We start from the raw sequence: 20,717 nt of genomic DNA on the forward strand, positions 1-20,717 counted from the left end.
GATTCTATTTATTTTAAGAAAGTGCAATAATTTGATTTTAAAAACATGGAATTTTTTCATAAAATCAAAGTATATAAATTTCAGAAAAAAAAGAAATGATTGAAATTTCCGAATTTGGGAGAGAACAGATTAAATCGAATCGCATTTTAATATTTTAGTATGCTAGTTTATACATCCTTTTTGTAATTTTTCCTTTATAAAAAGAGACAATTTTGACTCGGAACATTGTGATTTTTTTTGTCTATTTTATGAGCATAAAAAAAACAGTAAATGTTTAAAATTAACCGAAGACCAGATCTCCCCAAATCGTTCTCGCATACTTTCTAACATGTACTCGTGTATTATTACTTGTATAATATAATATTAGAATATATTACTTGTTCTTCAACAATAATTATAAAGAGAATATTAGTCCGCCCTTTTTGGCGATTAATCGCTGGGGTATAGTTCTTATATACGTTCTAGATTACCGATTATATATTTTGAACTTTTCCCCCCTTTCGATTAAAATTAAAATTTGACAGAACTGTAATTACAGTCTCAAAATCACTTAACAAATTTTAATATTAAAGTCGTTGCATTTTGTAATAAGTGTTTGTATGCTTGTGAAAATACAGACTTACAGAAGGAGCACTCATGACGTATTTGGTTAAAAATTTGATACATATATACACTTTAGACGTTGAATTTAAACACCAAATTTTATTTATCTTTGTTTTATAGATATCGTGTTAATTTATATTCGACATTTCGGACAGACAGAAGAATTTAGTTCAATACTAAATCTAAAAGAATTTAGTTCAAAATTTCACTGTAATTTGAATCTTTGGAGTAAAGACTACAAATAAGTATTTTTGAGTTTTCATGCTCACAGACAGTCAAACATAATTCCAAAAAGGTTTCTTTCCCGGATATAGACGAGTTTGAAATGTGGAGATTCGTTGAAACTTCGAGTTCGAATTGCCAGAAAATTTCCTTCAGAATTTAAATTATATAAAAATAATTTAATGATTCTTGATTTCGTAATTTGGCTACTTGCCAAATCAGCGAAGAAGTGAAACTTCCAGAACATCAACATTTTCTACCGCTTATCGGCGAAGAATATATTTCAAATTATATGGAAATCTGTAATTAAAATACAATGAATAAAAGATATTTGGTCTTTCTTTTAAAAAAAAATAAAACTAGCCGCCTTTGGCAACCAACTGGTTCATCTGGATCAATTGCTGCTAAAATTTACAATTTAATATTATATGTAACTAACTTATTTTACGTTTCTTAATATCTTCCTCAAAAAAATACTTTTAAAATTTAAATTTTTATAGTAATATAGTTCATATTGTTTTGGAAGTTTTACACTGCTCTGTTCATTGTACTATGCATTTCTCTTATTCTCTGTCTTATCTCCTTAAATTTGAACTTTAATTTGAAACGAAATGATTAAACTTTAGCAAATACAAAAACATTTTTGCTGATTTCACACATATTTTTTTTTAAAAAATATGAATACAGAAACAAGAACTGCCTATCGCTAAAATTCCATTTGTACTAAAGAATATTTTTTTTAATCATAGAGGATTATTCAATACAAATTAGAGATTCTAAATAAAATTCAGTTTACTGCATTAAGAAAGATTTTTGATATATAAGTATAAAAATTGTATTCGTAATTCGTCAGAATACGAATTGTAGAAAAATTTTTAATTCGCAATTCGTCAGAAAATTTATTGATTCAAACCACATGAAATATAATTTTTTCTTCATTTAGACCATTTTTACTCTAGATGTATATGCCTATTTTTAATGGTTTAGAAATTAGCTGCTGGACTGTGATTAGAATAGATATCCTGTATACATATAGTAATGTTTGTCTTAAATAATTCAGAATTGTTGAATCAGTAATATAACTATTTTTAAAGGTTTCAGAAAACTTTTCTTACAGCACCTACTTACATTTATTTCATTTCCTAGAGACACATACTAAAAAACGCTCTTTTTTAGATATAGTTTGTTGTGAGAGTTAATTTAATCTTGTAATCTGAAATTTTGGCAAAATGTTGATAAAAGCTAATTTTTTTTCATGTAAGTGTAACGTGATCGTGCCGGTTAAATTTTATTCTTATTTTGTGTTAAATAGTTCATTGGAAAATATTCTTAAAATATTTTTTTTACATATTAATTAAAAACTGAAAAAATTATGCAGAAAAATAATAGCTATTGAAAAGGTAATTTTTTTTAAAATTTTAAGATAATGTAAAAATCATTTTTATGTTTTCATATTTTCGAAAGTAATCGCCAAAAAAATTCTTTTAATTTTTAATTAATTGAAATTTCAAAAAAAAAATTCGCTCTGAAGTGCACATTTAAATTCACCAAAATATATATGCGCGAATTTTAGTAGCTTTAGGTCTAAAGGTCTACCCCGTAGAATGCCACCACACACACACACACAAATTCATTTTTATTACAATTAGATATTAAAGAAAAATATGTGGATTATGACTTTTAAAAATTTGAAAAAGATAGATTAATTAGAAGTTCGAGAGCAAGAGTTTTAGTTTTAATTCATAAAATTTATTGAGAGAAGTGTTTATACTTTTAAAATTACAGAGAGATGTTTTTTTTGTGTGTGTGTGTGTGTGTTTTTCTTTCCCCTTCTTTAATTATCGTAAAAGATGCTATGTTCAAATAAGTGCAAACAATCACCCAAAATGACGCGAAATAGTGAATAATTTTTTTTTACATTAAACTTTAAAATTCAAGTTTCTAAATACATTGAGTCACCATTACGACTATCTACCAAATTTGTATGGTTATAGGTGCTATGGATTTGTTTAGATATTGCATACACACAAATACATTCTGCATAAATATAGATTATCCCTTGCCTTAAGAAATCACAAAGGCTACTTAGATGTGAATTTTATAATTTTGAATCATGGTCATACGACGAGGTCGACATCTGAGCTAGCGACACTTCACCTAACTACTGATTTACACAAGAAGGACCTTCGATCCTTTATGGTTTTAATGACATCCAGGTCCCTGTATATAAGACAAATCTTTCGAGTAAATAGTTTTGCACCCACGATCCCCCGTTTCGTCCTTGTCTTGAAGCCCTATACTTTCTTGCTGCGAATTTTTTTATACCAAAGAAAAAATATATATTTATTTTTGAACTAGCCATCTTTGGCGATCAGACTTTTTCTCCCAAATATTGGTTTTCTTAAAAGCTAGTTAAATATTAATATAAAATGCATATTTTTTAAAATTTCACTTTATTTGATTATACCGAAAAACATGAATTTTGAACATGCCAAAACAAATTATGATGCGTGTAAATTAAAAATGGGTATACTACGAAATAAAAGCGGAAATAAAAATCCTTCACTGAAATTAATGTCCAAAGTAAGCATTTCTTTTAATCTTAATTTTAATATTGGAAAAACAAGAGACTAAATGGATGAATTTACATTTTATAACACTAAAAATCAAATGCCGCAAATTACGTATTACATTAAAAAATTATTAAAAATAAAGAAAATATTGTATAGAAAGGAAATTGATAACATTAAAAAGGTAATTTTTTTGCGTTAGAAGATAATGCATTTTTCTGAGATGATAGTTGTGGAAGATATGGTCGTTAATTTCCATAGGCGATTACTTGGTAATGGTTAAGTCTGTTTTCTCACTGGATTAAACACTGTTTGATGCCTATTTCTTGAGTTCTTTTACATCTTCTTTTCTCTGAATGAATAGAGTTTTTGGTGTACCCTATCTAGAGCATTTCTAATAATATTTTGTATCTTCTTTATTTAGAAAGGTACTGAATTTTTAGCTGCAAAACATTTTATATAGCAATTTGAAATATTTAAATAGTGATTTTTTTTTTTTTTATATTTGACTGTTGTCTTTCGATAATACGTAATAAGAGCGATTTGTGTGTCACGTAGGTTAGTGCTTATATCTACCCTTTATTTATCGAATTATTTAGCCATCAATTTTTCAACTTTATTTTAGTAGTCATGTTTCCTTGAAGAATAATCCCAGGTAATCCAAGAAAACTTTTTTAGTGAATTCAAATATCTTAATTAATTTAATCGATACTTGAATATTTTTAATTTCTACTTTTAGTTTATATTAACTATTTGCTATCTGGGTTACATTCTCCGTGTTCTTTTGAATATCATCAGAAAAAAATAACCATATTGCGAAGGTATAAGCCAGATTCAAATGGTGCTTTTAAGTACCGTCAGTAAATAAAGGGTTAAAGCACTTATTTCTATTGTTTTAAGCAATACAGGGTGTTCATTAATTATTGTCGGGGTTTCCGTACCTCATAACTTTCGAATAAAAAATATTACGCAAAAACCGATTACGTATTCGTAAATTAGTAGGCATTCAGCTGAAGGTGATTATGTATTCGTAAATTACAACTCAAAGAATTTTATTAATGATATTAAAGTGTAAATCTTGCACAATTTGCACTTTGTAGGCATTCAGCTGAAGGCGATTATGTATTCGTAAATTACAACTCAAAGAATTTTACGTGGCAACAATACGATCTTAGCGCATTTCAGTCTGGGCAATTATGACGTCAGAAATAAAATTGATGACCGTGAAAGAAAAAGCAATGTGTGTATTGTGGTTTTTCGAAACTAAATCAGTCATAACTACTCAACGTCACTTTAGGACCACGTACAAGAAAGATCCTCCTTCGGAAAATTTGGACACTTGGAGGGAAATCGAATTTTGTGTTACGAGCCACGAAGGGCAGCCATGTGCAAATTCATTAATCTTTTTAATATCATTAATAAAATTCTTTGAGTTGTAATTTACGAATACATAATCGCCTTCAGCTGAATGCCTACTAAGTGCAAATTGTGCAAGCTTTACACTTTAATATCATTAATAAAATTCTTTGAGTTATAATTTACGAATACGAAATCGGTTTTTGAGTAATATTTTTTATTCGAAAGTTATGAGGTACGGAAACCTTAACAATAATTAATGAACACCCTGTAGATTACATTACATTCTTTCGTTGTTTCGAAACAACGGATATTAATGTAAACGAGAAATTCCTTTTTCGTAATAATAAAATATATATATAAAAAAAAGGATTTACTCTAATAGAAAACACTAAAAACTAATTGACACCAGCCCTGGCGAACGTTAGATAAACCGAAACTACTGCAGTAAACACTAACATAAGCAGCCTTACGTGTATCATGTACAGCCGCGAGAAATTCTGATGCAGCCGAAATGGCATCCCTACTAAGACACCCAACAGATCTGGGATTCTAATAATGGTGGCCCGCTGCCATATGAGCAGGGGATCAGGACATAGGCCAATTCCTCGCTCATGTTTAATTCAACATTCCTCGGGATCCTGAAGGGGGGGGGGGTGCTAAGCTACTTCCGGAGTTAGATTAAGTGCATATGAGATTTTTGTGAGAAATCTCAATAAGCAAGGGCTGTCGGGGTTTTGCCGGCACAGGGACAAATGCAATGGAGATGAACGAAAGTCTGACTCTTCTTATCAGCTGTCAGGTGTTGTTGTTTCCCGCGTTTTTCATCTTTTGCTACATTCTTTGGCTTCTTACTGTAGGGGTGATAAAAAAAAAAAAAGAACACTAAAAGGAATGTGCGAGAGAGAAGCAATTTTCGCCTGCTTTCTAGTTTTTCTTGTTGTTATTCTTTTGTGGTTCAGTCTTTCATATGTAAAAGATCGACTTTATTTTTTGGTATATGAATTATTAGAAAATAAATGTTTTAATACATTTCAAACTTTTATCAGATCATACTAGTATGATAAAGTCTCTTCATACTGTTTTTAAAAATTAACTTTTAATTATAAAAACTACAACATGCACATAAAAAATACATTTAATATCATTGGAAAAGGTGCATGTGTAAAGGCAGTAACTAAAGTAATAAAAAAGTATTATTGTAAACTATAGTAGACCCTCTCTAATCCGATACATATAGGACCGGAAACTTATTAGATTAAAGAAAGAGTCCGGATTATAGAGAATCATATATATATCATGGAATTATGCAATAGTTTAGTTTACTTGTATTAACGCTCTGTTTAGAAGCAATACGATGACTATTTTAGGGCTTACCTCGTCATTTTGAACCACGACGAGGACGAAACTGGAATTGACACAACCCTTCCGCGTCACATCAGCGAGAAGACAGTTGTTCCGAGACATCAAATTTAATGTGCACTGTACTCGATTACACGATGGTTATTTAGTGAAATCAGGTCTCGAACTTGGAACCTTCCGGTGCAGTAGCCGAGATCGTGGTTACCACATGGTTACCATGGTCCTTGGGATTACGAAATGATACGTTTTTCTAGTGTGGAAAATGAATAAACAGTTTGTAAAGAAAAATTCCATGTTAAAGTTTTGAGTTGAAGCACGTTAAACAGACAAATTATATATTGAAAGAGTGAAGATTTCAAGTTGTAACAGGAAAAATTGCTTAGCATCAAATTATTTGTACCAACAAGTGCCTCGGACTAACGGAAGTCTCGGATAAGAGAGATAATTGAGATTCTACAAAATAAAGTTTTAAAACAGGTTTATATTTCGATAATTTAATTAAAAATCTAATTGAAATTTTCAGAAATAATTTACTTGCAATAAATAACTACGGGCCAAATTTGGCACAACCATTTACCATGAAAAGTGATTGCAGTTGCTTTGTTTTAGGATATCGGTTTTAGGGACGAGGACCTTGGGTTCGAGATCGTTTTCCACCAAAGAACTGTTTTGCAAGAGTATCTGGTGAACGTTAAATCTGCCGGGATAAATATCTTGCCGATGGTGTGGTGTGAAAGTTTGGAGAAGAGAATGTCAGCTCAAGACTAGTTCTCGTTGTCTGAACATGGTTTAATATTACTCAAACAGCGATAATGTTTTTTTTAAAAGGGGGCATTAATATAATCAAGTCGTCTTATAGAGTGTTTTCAATGATTTTTACATCGTATTATAGCAATAAGTATATAGATATTACCATGTTAAAATGCTGATTTAACCCAAAAATCCAGTTATTAGATTTTTTTGGCTACATTTCAGACTTTCTTGGGTTTTAAAAGACCCATTTTTGCAATTAAATCAATGTGTCAGAATGATAACTCAAAAAAAGAAAAATCCACATTTAATTGCTAGAAGAATGAAATATGATCCTTAAACCAAAACTGTTGATCTGTGTCGCCTTTCGAACGAAGTTCATCGGTAGGATTTCTGTTTGGCTATGTACATGATAACTGAAAAACACGAAGAGATGGTTGGATGAAAATAGTATCTTTTTTTTTTTCAGAGAAGATGTAATATCAAATTTTAAATCCAATCCATAAAAGAATTAAATGCCTATCGTCTGTCTATTTGTGTGTATTCGAACGTGATAGCATACTAGGTTAAATAACTGAAATTTAGTATATTATTATAACACCGAATGTGTAGATCTAAAACAGGATTTGAATCTTGTCTAGAGATAGTACTGAACTATAAAGATTATTCAGTTTTCTTCGCTCAGATGTAAAGCTTTCTGAAATTAAATACTGTTACGAAATTTCCGGGGTTCGTTTGGATAGTAGGAATTATATGGTGTGGAGAACGCTCAATCACCAGGCGGCAGTAGAAAATAAAACAACGACGTTTATTTACACGAAGACACACAGGACAGCACAAAGACGACACTATATACAGCACAGAAGACGATTATCTTCAGCCGAGACGTGCAGCAACAACAGCATGCACAGCAGCATATAATAAGAATCTACTGCAGACAGTAGCGCACAGCTTAGTTCAGCACTAACTTGACTCCGTCGCTGCCCCGCTTATCTCTGGAAGGCCACTCTTCACCGTCGATCCCGACTACTCTCCGATCTGGTTCATTACCAAATTCATCGTCGACTCCCCGGCAGCTGCAGCTCCTTTTATAGGTCTCAGGAGGCGGGGCTAGAAGCCTCTCAACCAATCAGGAACGTTCGATGCGTAACTCGGTTCCTACTGGACGGATCGGGAAAATGCTCGATGTTTCGGGTATAATCTATTTCGCCAAGTCGCTATTCGTCGCCAAGCTCTGGGACCTCCTATGGAACCAACTATGCTGGGAAGCAGCATCACAGGTTCGTAACAATACACTGCATGCCAGTTGTCATATACGTTAAGCATATAAGAATATCAAGGGGGAAAAAAACACGGAGATGTTTGTTTTTACTAAAAAAAGTATTATTGGGGGGGGCGATTAATCCCTCGCATGTGTTTAAAAGCATCCGAAAATAAAATTTGGGTTTTAGATGCGTTTTCCCCAACTGTTTGGGGGAAAAAAAAACATTTGACACAATACTACAATTGTAGTCACAAAATCTCATACCAAATTTGATATATTTAAGCCACTGCGTTTTTGAGTTATCGTGCTTTCATGTTTCGTTTTTAAGTTTTCACATGTTTCTGCTCATAATACAAACCGACAGACAGACGGTCACTTCCTTGCTGGATTTAACTTAAAATTCGATAGGTTTCTACACCATAGATGTTAAATTTGTGTGCCAAATTTTATCTATTTAGCTCCTTTCGTTTAGTAGTTATCGTATTATCTTACATTCGAACAGCTGGACAGACAGATATCCACAGAAGGAATTTTGCTCACAATTTGATAGAAATCAACAAATTTGATGTAAAGATCATGTATCAAATTTCATTCGTCTAACTCAAAGCGTTTTTAAGTTATATTTGTCACAGACAGACAGACGGAAATTTTCCAAAAATGTATTTTTCGAATTTAGGGGAGGGGGGGCTAAATTGTAGAGATTCGTCAAAATCTCGAGTTCGAATTTTTTTGACAGACAAATATCCATAAATATCACGTGACGACCGTACATCAAATTTTATTCGCCTAACTCAAAGCGTTTTTGAGTTATCTTTGTCACAGACAGACAGACATTTTCCGATTATCACAATACTTTCTCTATATTTCGTATATGAGAATGAATAAAGTGTTTTTTAAATGCAGAGACGTTTGAAACATGGAAATTTGGCGGAGCATGGATATTTAAATGATTACAATATTTTCACTCCCTATATGAGAAAATAAAAAGTCTTTACGAGATGGTTTCAGTGAGAACCCCATTCCCTTGAAAAGAGACAATTAGAATGAGACCTTTATTGACCTATGAACGACTGTAATGCTTATTTATCAGCAAAAATTTTAAAATACGAAAATTACTCCAAACTTTCACTTTTCTATTGTTTTTAAAACCAGCACGCCCTGCTCACTAATTAGCGTATTTTAAAGGCTTTTATGCAAGGATAGTTAAATTAATCTAATGAATATCTTACTGAACTAGGTATATTTAAAAAAAAATATCGATGATTATATAATTATTTAGAGTAAAATTTCAAAAATTTCTTTCCCAATATTTATCAAATGCCTTTTATGCCAATATAGACTTTTGATCTACATCGACCACATTTTGCGTATATAGACCTTGGGGAGTGAGAATAAGAAGCAGGAATAGATTTTTAATTAATTAAAAAAGTAAGCTGAATTTTGACGTTTTTCCGGAATAATTTCCGAAAATATTACACTATAAAATTGAAAAAAATATATAAACATATTTTTATATTGTTCCAAATTATTAAAAAAAAAAAAAAAAAAAAAAAAAAAAAAAAAACCTTTTTTAATGATGCTGTTTTAATAAACAAGCGAATTTTTTCGGAATTTTGGCAATTTTTAAAAATATTTTGTTGCCCAGTTTTCCAATAATAGATTACATTGTTGTTCTGATATTTAAACCGTTTTCATTGTTTCATCAACTATTCCAGATTGATTTTCTTCCACTTCTGAAAACTATAGAAGGATTCTGTTAATTATCGATGCAGTTTATTAGACGAAGAAAAAAAAAAAAACTTAAGTTATAGTATCTTAAAATTTAAAAGATGGTTAAACATCTTTAATAGCGATATGTATCACTGGCTCATATGTATGATGTATGACCAATGTATCATATGTATGACTGGTCTCAATGAACAAAACATGTGTAAAATAATTAACGCAACATGGTTTTAATAAGATGATTTGATGGAATCACGGACATGAAATTATGCCTAAAGGATTTAAATTCTATTCAATATAACGAGTATTCTCAGCATATCAGCTGATTGCATCAATTAATAAGAATTAAAATGTACATACAAGCAGATCATGATTTTTTAATCATATTTTTATAAATTAGTTAATTATAATGAAAAAAAATCAGTCTGAATCTATACTCAGTGCTTAGAAAGCTTTGATCAAATTATTCTCTTGAAAAGCATTGATATTTAAAGAATTGATGAAATAAAAATATTACAGGAATATTACAATGTGATAAATATTTTTTCTGTCTTTATAACTAACTCAAATTTAACAAATAAAATATTCTGCTAAATTTAGATTTGAGAGCAAACAATCCAACTACATTACTTTAAATTAGTGAATACTTATATCAAATTTTGAGCGATCAAATAAAGAGACAATTCCAAAAATTTGAAATTTTTCTTTTATTTCAATATACAGAGTGTTAAAACATAGGACTCAGTCCTCTTGTGCAATCAAATCACACTATTTCTATGTCATTCTAGAGCACTGGCCTAGTTGTAAACTGTATGTAGTATCTTACCAGATAGAACATCATAATTATATAAAAACGACTATTACATCATCACAATTTCATTAAATCAAAATATTAAAAACATGCAAAACAGTTATTTGTGAATGTAATATATTCACAATTGTACATTTAAAAAACTGGCCAAACTTCTAAGTACAGTTATAATTATCAAAGCTAACAATAATAAACAAATACAATGTCAGTTACATACAAACAGTCACACAAACGATTTTTTTTTCACAGAAATAGAGCCATTACATTTCATAAAAGTCATAAGTAAAACAAATAAATTTATCATTAAATGCTTGGAACAAAATCAGTTATTTATAAATGTGATAAGCTAAAAGTAAATAAAGATTGTTGCTTAACTTTGTTGTTTGTGAAAGTAAATATAGATTACTGGAAATGCACCCTTTTATGTTTTTTAAAAAAAAGTTCTATAGAACGTTTTATAATAATAAAGCTATACTGATAAATTATTTTCTTACAACAAAAAATGGCAGGAAAAAGCTTTAAATTAAAATAATTAAATTTAAAATTATTGAATTAAACAGCCATCTTCATTTGCATTTTATATTTAAAAATATAAATAAAAATATTGATGAAAAATGCTACAAATCAAAAGGAAGACAAATATATATTTAATAATTTCATATTATCTGAATTCCAAAAAAATAATCATTTTTTAATCACACAAATGTAGATTTCACTTTAACTTGAGTAGCATGGTTTTTTATTTTCTCATACAGACCTCAATGAACTGAAACTAAAAATGCTTTCTCTGCTAAATTCCATTCAAAAAATTTCGCATAATTGTTTTTCCTGTTTTCTGCCTTCCTATTCCAATTACACCAGTGCTTAATCATGATTTTATCATGAGCTTTTTAGTGGCATCTTAAAAATTGAAGTATTTCATAATCTAAAAGAACGAGAATGAAAATATAACTTTCAATTGATGATGTCTAGTTTCCTTTCCCAAAAATAGCTATTTCATATGCATAATAATTGCAATTTATCCATGCCTTCAAAATACTTTTCATCTGAGCATCTCAAAATAGCTGTACCTTTAATTGTCTTAGATTAATCCCCCGACTATATAATTTGCAGACTTAGCAATTGTTTCACTTTTTAAATGACACGGATGTCCCTCTGATATGATTAAAGTTTTAGGCATATTGCCAACTCTTTTCATCATGAAATTTCTTTGTTACATTCAATGTTTTTCTTTAGGAAAAAAAATCTTTTCAGCACATTCTTTCAAAAACTGAAGGGAATATTGCTTGGACAATTAGAACATAAAGCAAATACAGTGAGCACATGTCTCAAGGAGCTAATAAATGTAATCAAATCAACTGACACTTCCTGTTTTAAACATTTCCCCATTAAACACAATTCATAACCTCTAATGGTTATGAACTAGATGTTTCCAAAATAAATTCTTAAACAATCTATTGTTTGAAATAAGTATGTCAAATTTAAATCAATAGATTTTTAGATTTCAAAAACTATCATCTTCTTCAAATGATTCTATTACAAATCTGAATTTTTTTTACTTATAGAATTTCTTAAATTTATATATTATTTTAAAACACAAAATAAAACTAACATATACGTCCCAATATCCTGCAAAATACATAATCAGAATTTGTAAAGATACCGATATTTATCTGAATTTGGTGAAAATTACAAATTATAATCATTCAGTAATTCTAAAAAGTTTTTGTTTTTTAACCTTTAAAATGAAAAAAAAAAAAAAAAAAAAGTTATAAATTCCATCGATAAAAAATTATAATAGTCTACTAACAAATAATAACACACATTACAAATTATAAAATATATTTATGCATCACATTTTTCATGGAATACATAAAAATACATTTATAGCAACAAATAAAAGATTCATTCCACAATAAATAGTATGTAGTAGTAAAAATGGCACAGTTGCAATTTTGGAAGATTTTTCAAACTAGAAAATATAAACAGTTAGTATGTTTAAATTAATTTAAATAAATGTATTTGACTATTGAAATAAAAAATATAATAACAGTAAAATTTTAAAAATTCAAGGCAATCTAAAATAAATTTATTTAAATATCAAGAGAAAAGAAATTCTCAATTCAAAACACAACATATTCTAGTAGAAAAAAATAATATTTTATAATTGGAATAAAAAAAACTTCACATTTGTAGGAAGAATAAAAACAATATATTTTTGTAAAGTTTTATATATATATATATACTAAATATATAAAATATCAGACTTTAAAAAAATCAAAAACAATTCATCACATAATTTCCGTACTATTAAAGTCACTAAGTTTCTTTTTTAAAAAATAAAATGAAATAAACTGTACTCTACTTCCAATAATGACCATGACAGTTCCATATCAATAATTATAAAATTTGCTTCAACAAATAATATAAAACAAAATATAGAAGCAATAATAAAAATAATGCCTTTTAATTAACAAACCAATATTACTCGCACTAAATTTGTACACCATGTCTCAATAATTTCAAAAAATCCTAGGAGCTTAGATGAGAGAACCACAATATGGCATCTCCTTTATTTTGATTACTGAAGTAACAGAAGCTGATTTAGAAAAATAAATGATCATCATATTTCTTCAGTAACAGATATTTCCATATGTATGGAACAATAAACCAGCATATATAAATTTTAACTAATTTTACACACATCAATTAACAACAACAAAAAACAATTAAGTTAATTTTAGACCCTACTATTATGAGATGAAATAGTTCAATTCAGTTAAAATAACTTCCTTTTTCTTTCATTAAATAACATTGCCTTATTATTAAGTTTTAAAAACAGAGCAAATTATGTACCAAACATGATTGTCAAAACACCTATTTCTTATGACCCCATTGGCAAAATCTCCTACATTGAAGTACAGAAAAATGATTTTTACAAGAAAAACAGGCTCTCAGCTTCATTTATTTTGTAATGTTATAGCACTCCTGAATAAGTAATAAGATGCAAATGTATTAGAACATCATATCAATAAGATTCATTAACTCTAGTATAGCTAGTATAAGAATTGCAGTGTCTCAAAACACAAGGTAATTTTTCATGCACAAAAACAGAATGAAATTATTCCCTCCAATACATGACTTTTCATGAAGTACCTTTCACCCTTCAAGTTCAGCTATAAGCATGAAATCGTCAGAGTCAGAGCTTTGTCAAATGAGACAATTTGGGGTGTCCAGACTCATAGGGTTAATAGAGAGTGCTCATATGCATAAAGAAAACATTTGTTTTTAAAAATGATAAAATGTGCCTAATAATTCAGAATAACATTTGCATGAAAATGACACTTAAAAAATCATAGTAAACACTAAATAGTCAGACAAAAATTTAATTATGTATTTTTGTCTCACAATAGCCAAATTTAGTTATTCTTTTTTTTCAACTATCAATATTCATGAATATTTTTATACTAATCATATTAAAAATTAGCATAATTTTGATAATTTATATAAATAATCCATAATGTTACAGACACAGAAGGCAATTTATTTTGAACTGTAAATGGAAAAAAAAAACTATATTCTACAATTTCCAGATAATTTTTTTTTATAATAATAAGAGACATAGAAAACTTAGGAGATATTGCTTAAATAACAGTGGAATGTGAGTCACATGCTATGATGGAATTATATTAAGAGTTAAATTAACATAGTACAATCCTTATATGCTTTTGAAGTAAGCCATGAATAAAATGCAAGCCACATTTTCATACATTTAATTACAAAATGAATTTTCAAAAAGGTTTGGCGAGGAATGCATTATAAGATGCTGAATAAAAATTGTTATAAAATTATATTATTTACTTCACAATAAAATTGATTGAATATATAAAAGGCACTTCTATTCAATGAAATGCATATTGCTTGTTGAATATATTTATATAAGTGCTTCTTTGCGATGTTATAAATCTGCATTTGAACATTTATAATTTATAATATCTATATTTATAATCATTTTCTTTATAATTTATAATCAGAAAGCAATTTTTCTCTTATTCTATTTAATTTACATAAAAAAAAAACATTTAGTAATTTATTTTGTTTGATATATTAGAAGCACTCTGCATGCTAACTATATTCCTTTAACTCACCAGTGATGGGCTAATTTTATCTGCTATCGACTAGAAATGAAGATTACAGTTAATTAATACTTTCATATAGAAGCATACTGCTAATTATTTCACTCGTATAAATTATTCAAATCAATATATATTAATATAGATGTTAATATTGTAGGAATAATTGAGGTAGGATTTTTACAATGCCCGACACAAAAAAGTTTAAAACAATAAAAAAAATAGATGAAAAATACTTAACTACTGATAAAAAAAAAACAAGTACAAAATTTTCTATATTAAAGCTTAAAATAAGTAAAATTTGTCATGGAGAACTGATTTTATATTAATGATACAAACAAATTATCGGATTTTAATTTCATTTCTGTGTTTTAAGTATGTTCTTTGTAGATATTAAACTTCAATTGACAAAATCTTTAGCCACAAATTCTTATTTATAATTATTATTACAAATTCTTATTCTCTGTAAATTTCTGCCCTGATCATTCAATTAGAATAAAACTAAGAGCATAAAGGGTTTGATTATTTTTCTGTACATTAATGATTTTTTATTATAATGGTAGGAAGTGATTTAAGCAAAATGAGAAATTTTGCATGCAAAAATGAAATATACACCATTCATAAAAATGAATGCCTAAAAATTGCTATCTGCATTTATAATAGCATAATTCTTTTTTTAAAAATTAATGCAACTTTTTAAAACTTAGAAAAAAGAGTTTTTATACACCTTCCAAAGAATAAGTTATGTTTCACTGCACAATAATTTGCCATTGGATAGCTGTGCACTAAAATTGAAATATTTTGCATTATAATTAATAATAATCTAAAAAATGGCTCAAATTGCATGCTGTAGAAAAATTAAACGAAGCATAGCAAAACTAGAAAATATAAGATTAAAAAGTTTAAAAAAAACATCACATAAAAATATATGGAAATAAAATATTAGCACCATAATTATGGAACTTCGTCAAACTTCAACACATCATTTATAAAATAATCTAAAGATATAACAAAGTTCAGAATCTGTACAGAAATATTGTAAAATAATAATAATAATTAGAAATTCAAAATACAAATAAGTTAACATGAAGTTAAAACTAAAATAAAGACAAATATTAAAAATGCAATTAATATTTAAGGCAAATATTACAAAATTGATTTCAGATGTATAGACCAAAATTAGAGAAAATAATTCACATCCTATAATAACATGCTAAATTTGCATATACATGAAAGGATTCAGATATATCTACATTCCTACTCTTATTTTCAGGTTAAGCAACTGAGTTAAAATACACATTCATTATTTTATAATCATATTCATAATTATTGAAATACAGGGTGTTCAAAAATATTTATTTATAATTTATATTTTTAAACTCTTTGTGATTGCATTGATCATGCTTTTCCTTTTAGATGCATAGACCAATAGCAAAGTTTACTTATTATGCCAAACTAATTCTATATTTGTCATTAAGGGAAATGCCATTAATTGCTTGGTTGAAAACAGATGTTACAAAGGCATAGTATTTTATGTAACTGGTTATAGTATAAACCATAGTATTTTATGTAACTGAAAGAAATTCATGGACTCTCATGGATTATAAAAACTTTTATATATTAATGAAAAATGTAAAGCCTTAAATATATTAGAAAAAAATTGAAGGCAACTGCAATCAAGGTTACAATTTTGGGTCACCCTGTATTTGTCACTACAATTAATAAAGAAGAGTACATTTTCCACACTTAACATCAAAAATGCATAGTTAAAATTTAAAACAATAAAAGAAAACAAGAGACATTTCAAAAAGCAGATTCATAAAAATATGCTTATTGGGATATTGTGAGTTTCCGTTTCTCACTTTTACATCAAATAATCTTTGAACTCTTTAAAAATGCAGAGATTTTCATGACTACTTTGTACTTACAAATATTCAGTGAACTTCTGAATTCCATCACAAGGACGAAACTCAAACAAGATATGCATGAATATGTGTTTCAATTTGTCAGACGGTCTTTAAGATTCACTCTAGATTCTTCCTTCCACTTTGTTTTCCAAATACAGGAAAAGAAAGAAATAGACAACACCCATAACAAATGCTATTCCAAATACTAGTATTGCCATATCCTGAAAAATTTTTGGGGAAAAAAAGAACTTTTAAAGAAATTGCAACAAAAAATATTTAGAATGATATCATGGGATTCAATATATTATAATGAACAGTAATAATATAAAACTGTCTTTGTGCAAATGTTATGATTATATATAACATTATGTAACAATAGATAATATTATAAAAATTGAGTAATAAGTTTTTGTTATAAAATTATTTCCAAAGATACATTTGTAAATGCCAAACAACTCCACAATGCAATACAAATATCATGCAATCACTTTGTAGATTTTAATAATTCTCTGAATATGTTCGAGAGAAAGATCCTTAGAACTTTCTTTCACCCAGTACTAGAAAGAGGATGTTGGCGAACTAGATTCAATTTTGAATTATATGAAATCTGTAGGCAACCCCAAATCACATTGGTTATCCAGAGCAATAGGTTAAGATGGCTCGGTCATATATGGAGAAGCCCTGAAAACAGTGCCCTCAAAATATCCACTTTTAAAAACCTATAGTATCCCAGGCCAGAGGAAGACCTCCAACTAGATGGCTGGATGATGTGGAAAGAGACCTGAGTATTTTGAGGATAAAGAACTGGAAGGGAGTTGTGAGGGATAGAAAATAATGGAAAGTGTGTGTGGTTGAAGCAGCTTAGGTCTGCAAGGCCCTGTTGTGCTCATGAAGAGTAAAATTTTTTATATGTTAATATAATATTCCATTGCTTAATATAATATTTAATTTAATATGATGTATGTTAGAATAAAAACATATCTAAGCTACTGAACAATTAACATCTTTATTTGTGTATGCAACTAATGGGGATCTTTAAAAATGCAGAACATTTCAACGCAATATATATTTAATACATTACATCATCTTAAGAAGTATTTAAAAGTGAAAGAGTAAAATACAATTTTTAATACATACAGCTCAATTATTACAATAGAATGTTAGCTTGTGTAATTAACAGTAAATAGCAACTATAAGATTTAATTTATTTATATTAGTAATTTTTAAAAAAAAAGATTTTATTTTTTACTACCGGCCCAAATTTAATTTCTGTCTTTTAAATAGAGATGCTGCAGCAAATTTTAGTGATCTAGGCCACAGTAATTTGACCCACCCCATCAAAATTGCAAACAGGTCAATTAAAATATATAACTAATAACCAAAACATAATATTTTTGAACATAGTGCTCTGTAGGGTGATTAAATAGCAAATCTGATGCACTACTATGATACAGTAATGCAGCTATAAAGTTTATCAACAATTATGTAGGATTACTTCAATATGAAAATTTATGAAATGATATACATGTTTATCACCACATTATAAAATTGATAGCTGGTTAAAATCTTAATTATATTTTTATTTTAACATATGTAAAATTATAATTTAATACTTTTTTATTCAAATTAAAACTAAATCAATACAATAAATAATAATTGGATATCTTTCTATAGCAACTCTGAGTTTACAGCTCAATTAGCCCACTGCTTCTTCCTTTCATGCAAATTAGAATAACTTTTAAAGGAAATAATAATAATGTTGGGAACTGATTACAAATAGCATGTATTATTCAAAATAGAGGAAAAAATAACTTACTCGATATAAAGTAGGACCTTCTTTTTTGGCCTGAGCTTGAGCTTTAGTTTTCTTTAACTCGGCTTTTGATTTCTTGTAATCTTGCTTTCCTAAATTTATAACGAATATGACTTAAAATAATATTCATGAAATTAATACATATAAGCCTTAATTTAATCTACTTCAATCTTAGAAAACTGTAGAACATTCTAGTTTTATTGTAAAAAAATTGCCTTTGTAATACATTATCTAAAGGTGCCATAAAAATATATTTTTAAAAATCATTCAAATCTGGTACAGATGTACAAGTAGGTAGAGATATACAAAAAAAATTTAAAGGGCAAGCCTTTTAGAATTATTTTGGAAGTAAATGGACCTGTATTTATCATGAATGAGAAAATAAATCAATTCAGCAACTTAAATAGTGTAATAACAACTTAATAATTGTTAATCTCAAATAATGTTTTGGTATCTTTATGTTACTGAGATTATCCTCATCATCATATTTGAATGTTAATACTTATCACTACATATGAATTGGTGAAAATGTGATTTATCAAAACAAGTGAACCATGTTTTCATAAGATTGATCAACAAATTTAGTTTAACTGAAGGCATTAAATTAAAAGTAATTTTAACATATTGCATAATTAAGTGCATTGATATTAATAAATCTTAGCACTTCAAGAATTCTCCAAAATTAACAACATATGAAAATTACAAATTTAGGGTATAAAAGATGTATCATAACTTTTATGGATTTTGAATCAGTAAAGTCATATTGAATACAGGTAAATTATTGTATAACATTATTTTCTCTACTTCATTGGAGAGTCCCCAATACAACTTAACACAGCTAAATCATATATTCAAATTATCACAATACACAATAAAAATGTATAACATAAAAAAGTTAATTCTTGATTCCCAGTAATAGCGCAATATTGATATTTTATTAATATCTATTCAAACAAAATTAATTATAGTTGAGAGAAAAAAAAAAAAGAGATTTTCTTCAATAAATTTCGTATATAACCTTATAGTTGCTTGTGCAAACAGAATAATTTCAATACATTTTTGCACAATCCAGAAGATGTTGTTCAATATTATCTAGAATCTACTTCCAGGTATTTTTTACTCTATTTTCATAGGAATAATAATTAGAAATACATCCCTTTATTTTGTCTCACAGATAAAATCATGGCAAGTGTAACTTTCAAAGACTATATATATATATTGTCAGCTGCAAGGGAGTCAATAGAAAATTTTTAACAATTCATAACTTATAATAAGTTTCATATAAAATCTTTACATAAATAAAGAGATTATATTTAATACCTGGCCATTCAATTTCATGTAAGAAAAATTTTATAATTAAGAAACATTGAGAGTCCGTAATTTGAATAAAATGAAATCCTCACCAATCTGTTTCCTGTAATTCTCAACAGGCACATCTTTTGTTGCATCCTTAGTTCGAGCCATGATGAAACTGCAAAATAAATATATTTTTATATAAATATATACAATTTATTTATATATACAATATTTTATATAAATATAAATATATACAACAAATATATTTTTCAACAGAAACTTTTAAACCACAATTTAAAATAGCATGAAAACCTAAAAATCAAACCAAATATTAAGCAAATAATTTACAAACAGAATCTTTTTTAAACAACTCAAATAAAAAAATAAATGAACTTATTTAATTATCTTTCTTTTACACAATAAATCCATAACACTGAATTTTTTTTAGAAAAATTATTGATTAATTAAAGAAAAAACGTACTAAATTTGTTTGTGACAGCAATATAATAAATTATTAAAACTTTATTGATTCTTGCAAAACCAAAATTTTTCTATCTAATTTGCATAGAATAAGATCCAAACTAATTAATTTCAAGAAATGATGAAATGTATGCAACGAAAGCAAAACTTATCGTATTTGTTTACACAGTTGTCAAAAAAGAAAAAGAAAGCGAATGCATCAAAACATTAAGTAGTTGCCATTTCATCATAAAATATTATTTCATTAGCGATGAACCATGTTTATATTTGTTTAAATATGAATATCATTATTTTATATACAATATTTTTATTTTTAAATATTTTTAGATCAGCATATTTGATGTAATTTCAGTTAAAGTGTAAACTTTATTATTTTCTTTCAGTTTATTTGTTGTGATTTTTCTATTTTTCTTTAATTTGGCAAC

General features: G+C 27.8%; 1 long non-coding RNA gene across 1 annotated transcript; it reads right to left on the reverse strand.

Moving 5' to 3' along the window:
• Positions 1-12,741: 12,741 nt before the first annotated feature.
• Positions 12,742-20,458, reverse strand: LOC129980929 (uncharacterized). The gene is made up of 4 exons (XR_008785280.1): positions 20,294-20,458; positions 19,920-19,987; positions 18,520-18,608; positions 12,742-16,924 (listed from the first exon to the last, which is right to left on the reverse strand). It is a non-coding gene; the product is annotated as an uncharacterized LOC129980929 (long non-coding RNA).
• Between the last annotated feature and the right edge of the window lie 259 nt (positions 20,459-20,717).

Source organism: Argiope bruennichi, chromosome 1 (genome assembly GCF_947563725.1).
Source record: "Argiope bruennichi chromosome 1, qqArgBrue1.1, whole genome shotgun sequence".
NCBI lineage: Eukaryota > Metazoa > Arthropoda > Arachnida > Araneae > Araneidae > Argiope > Argiope bruennichi.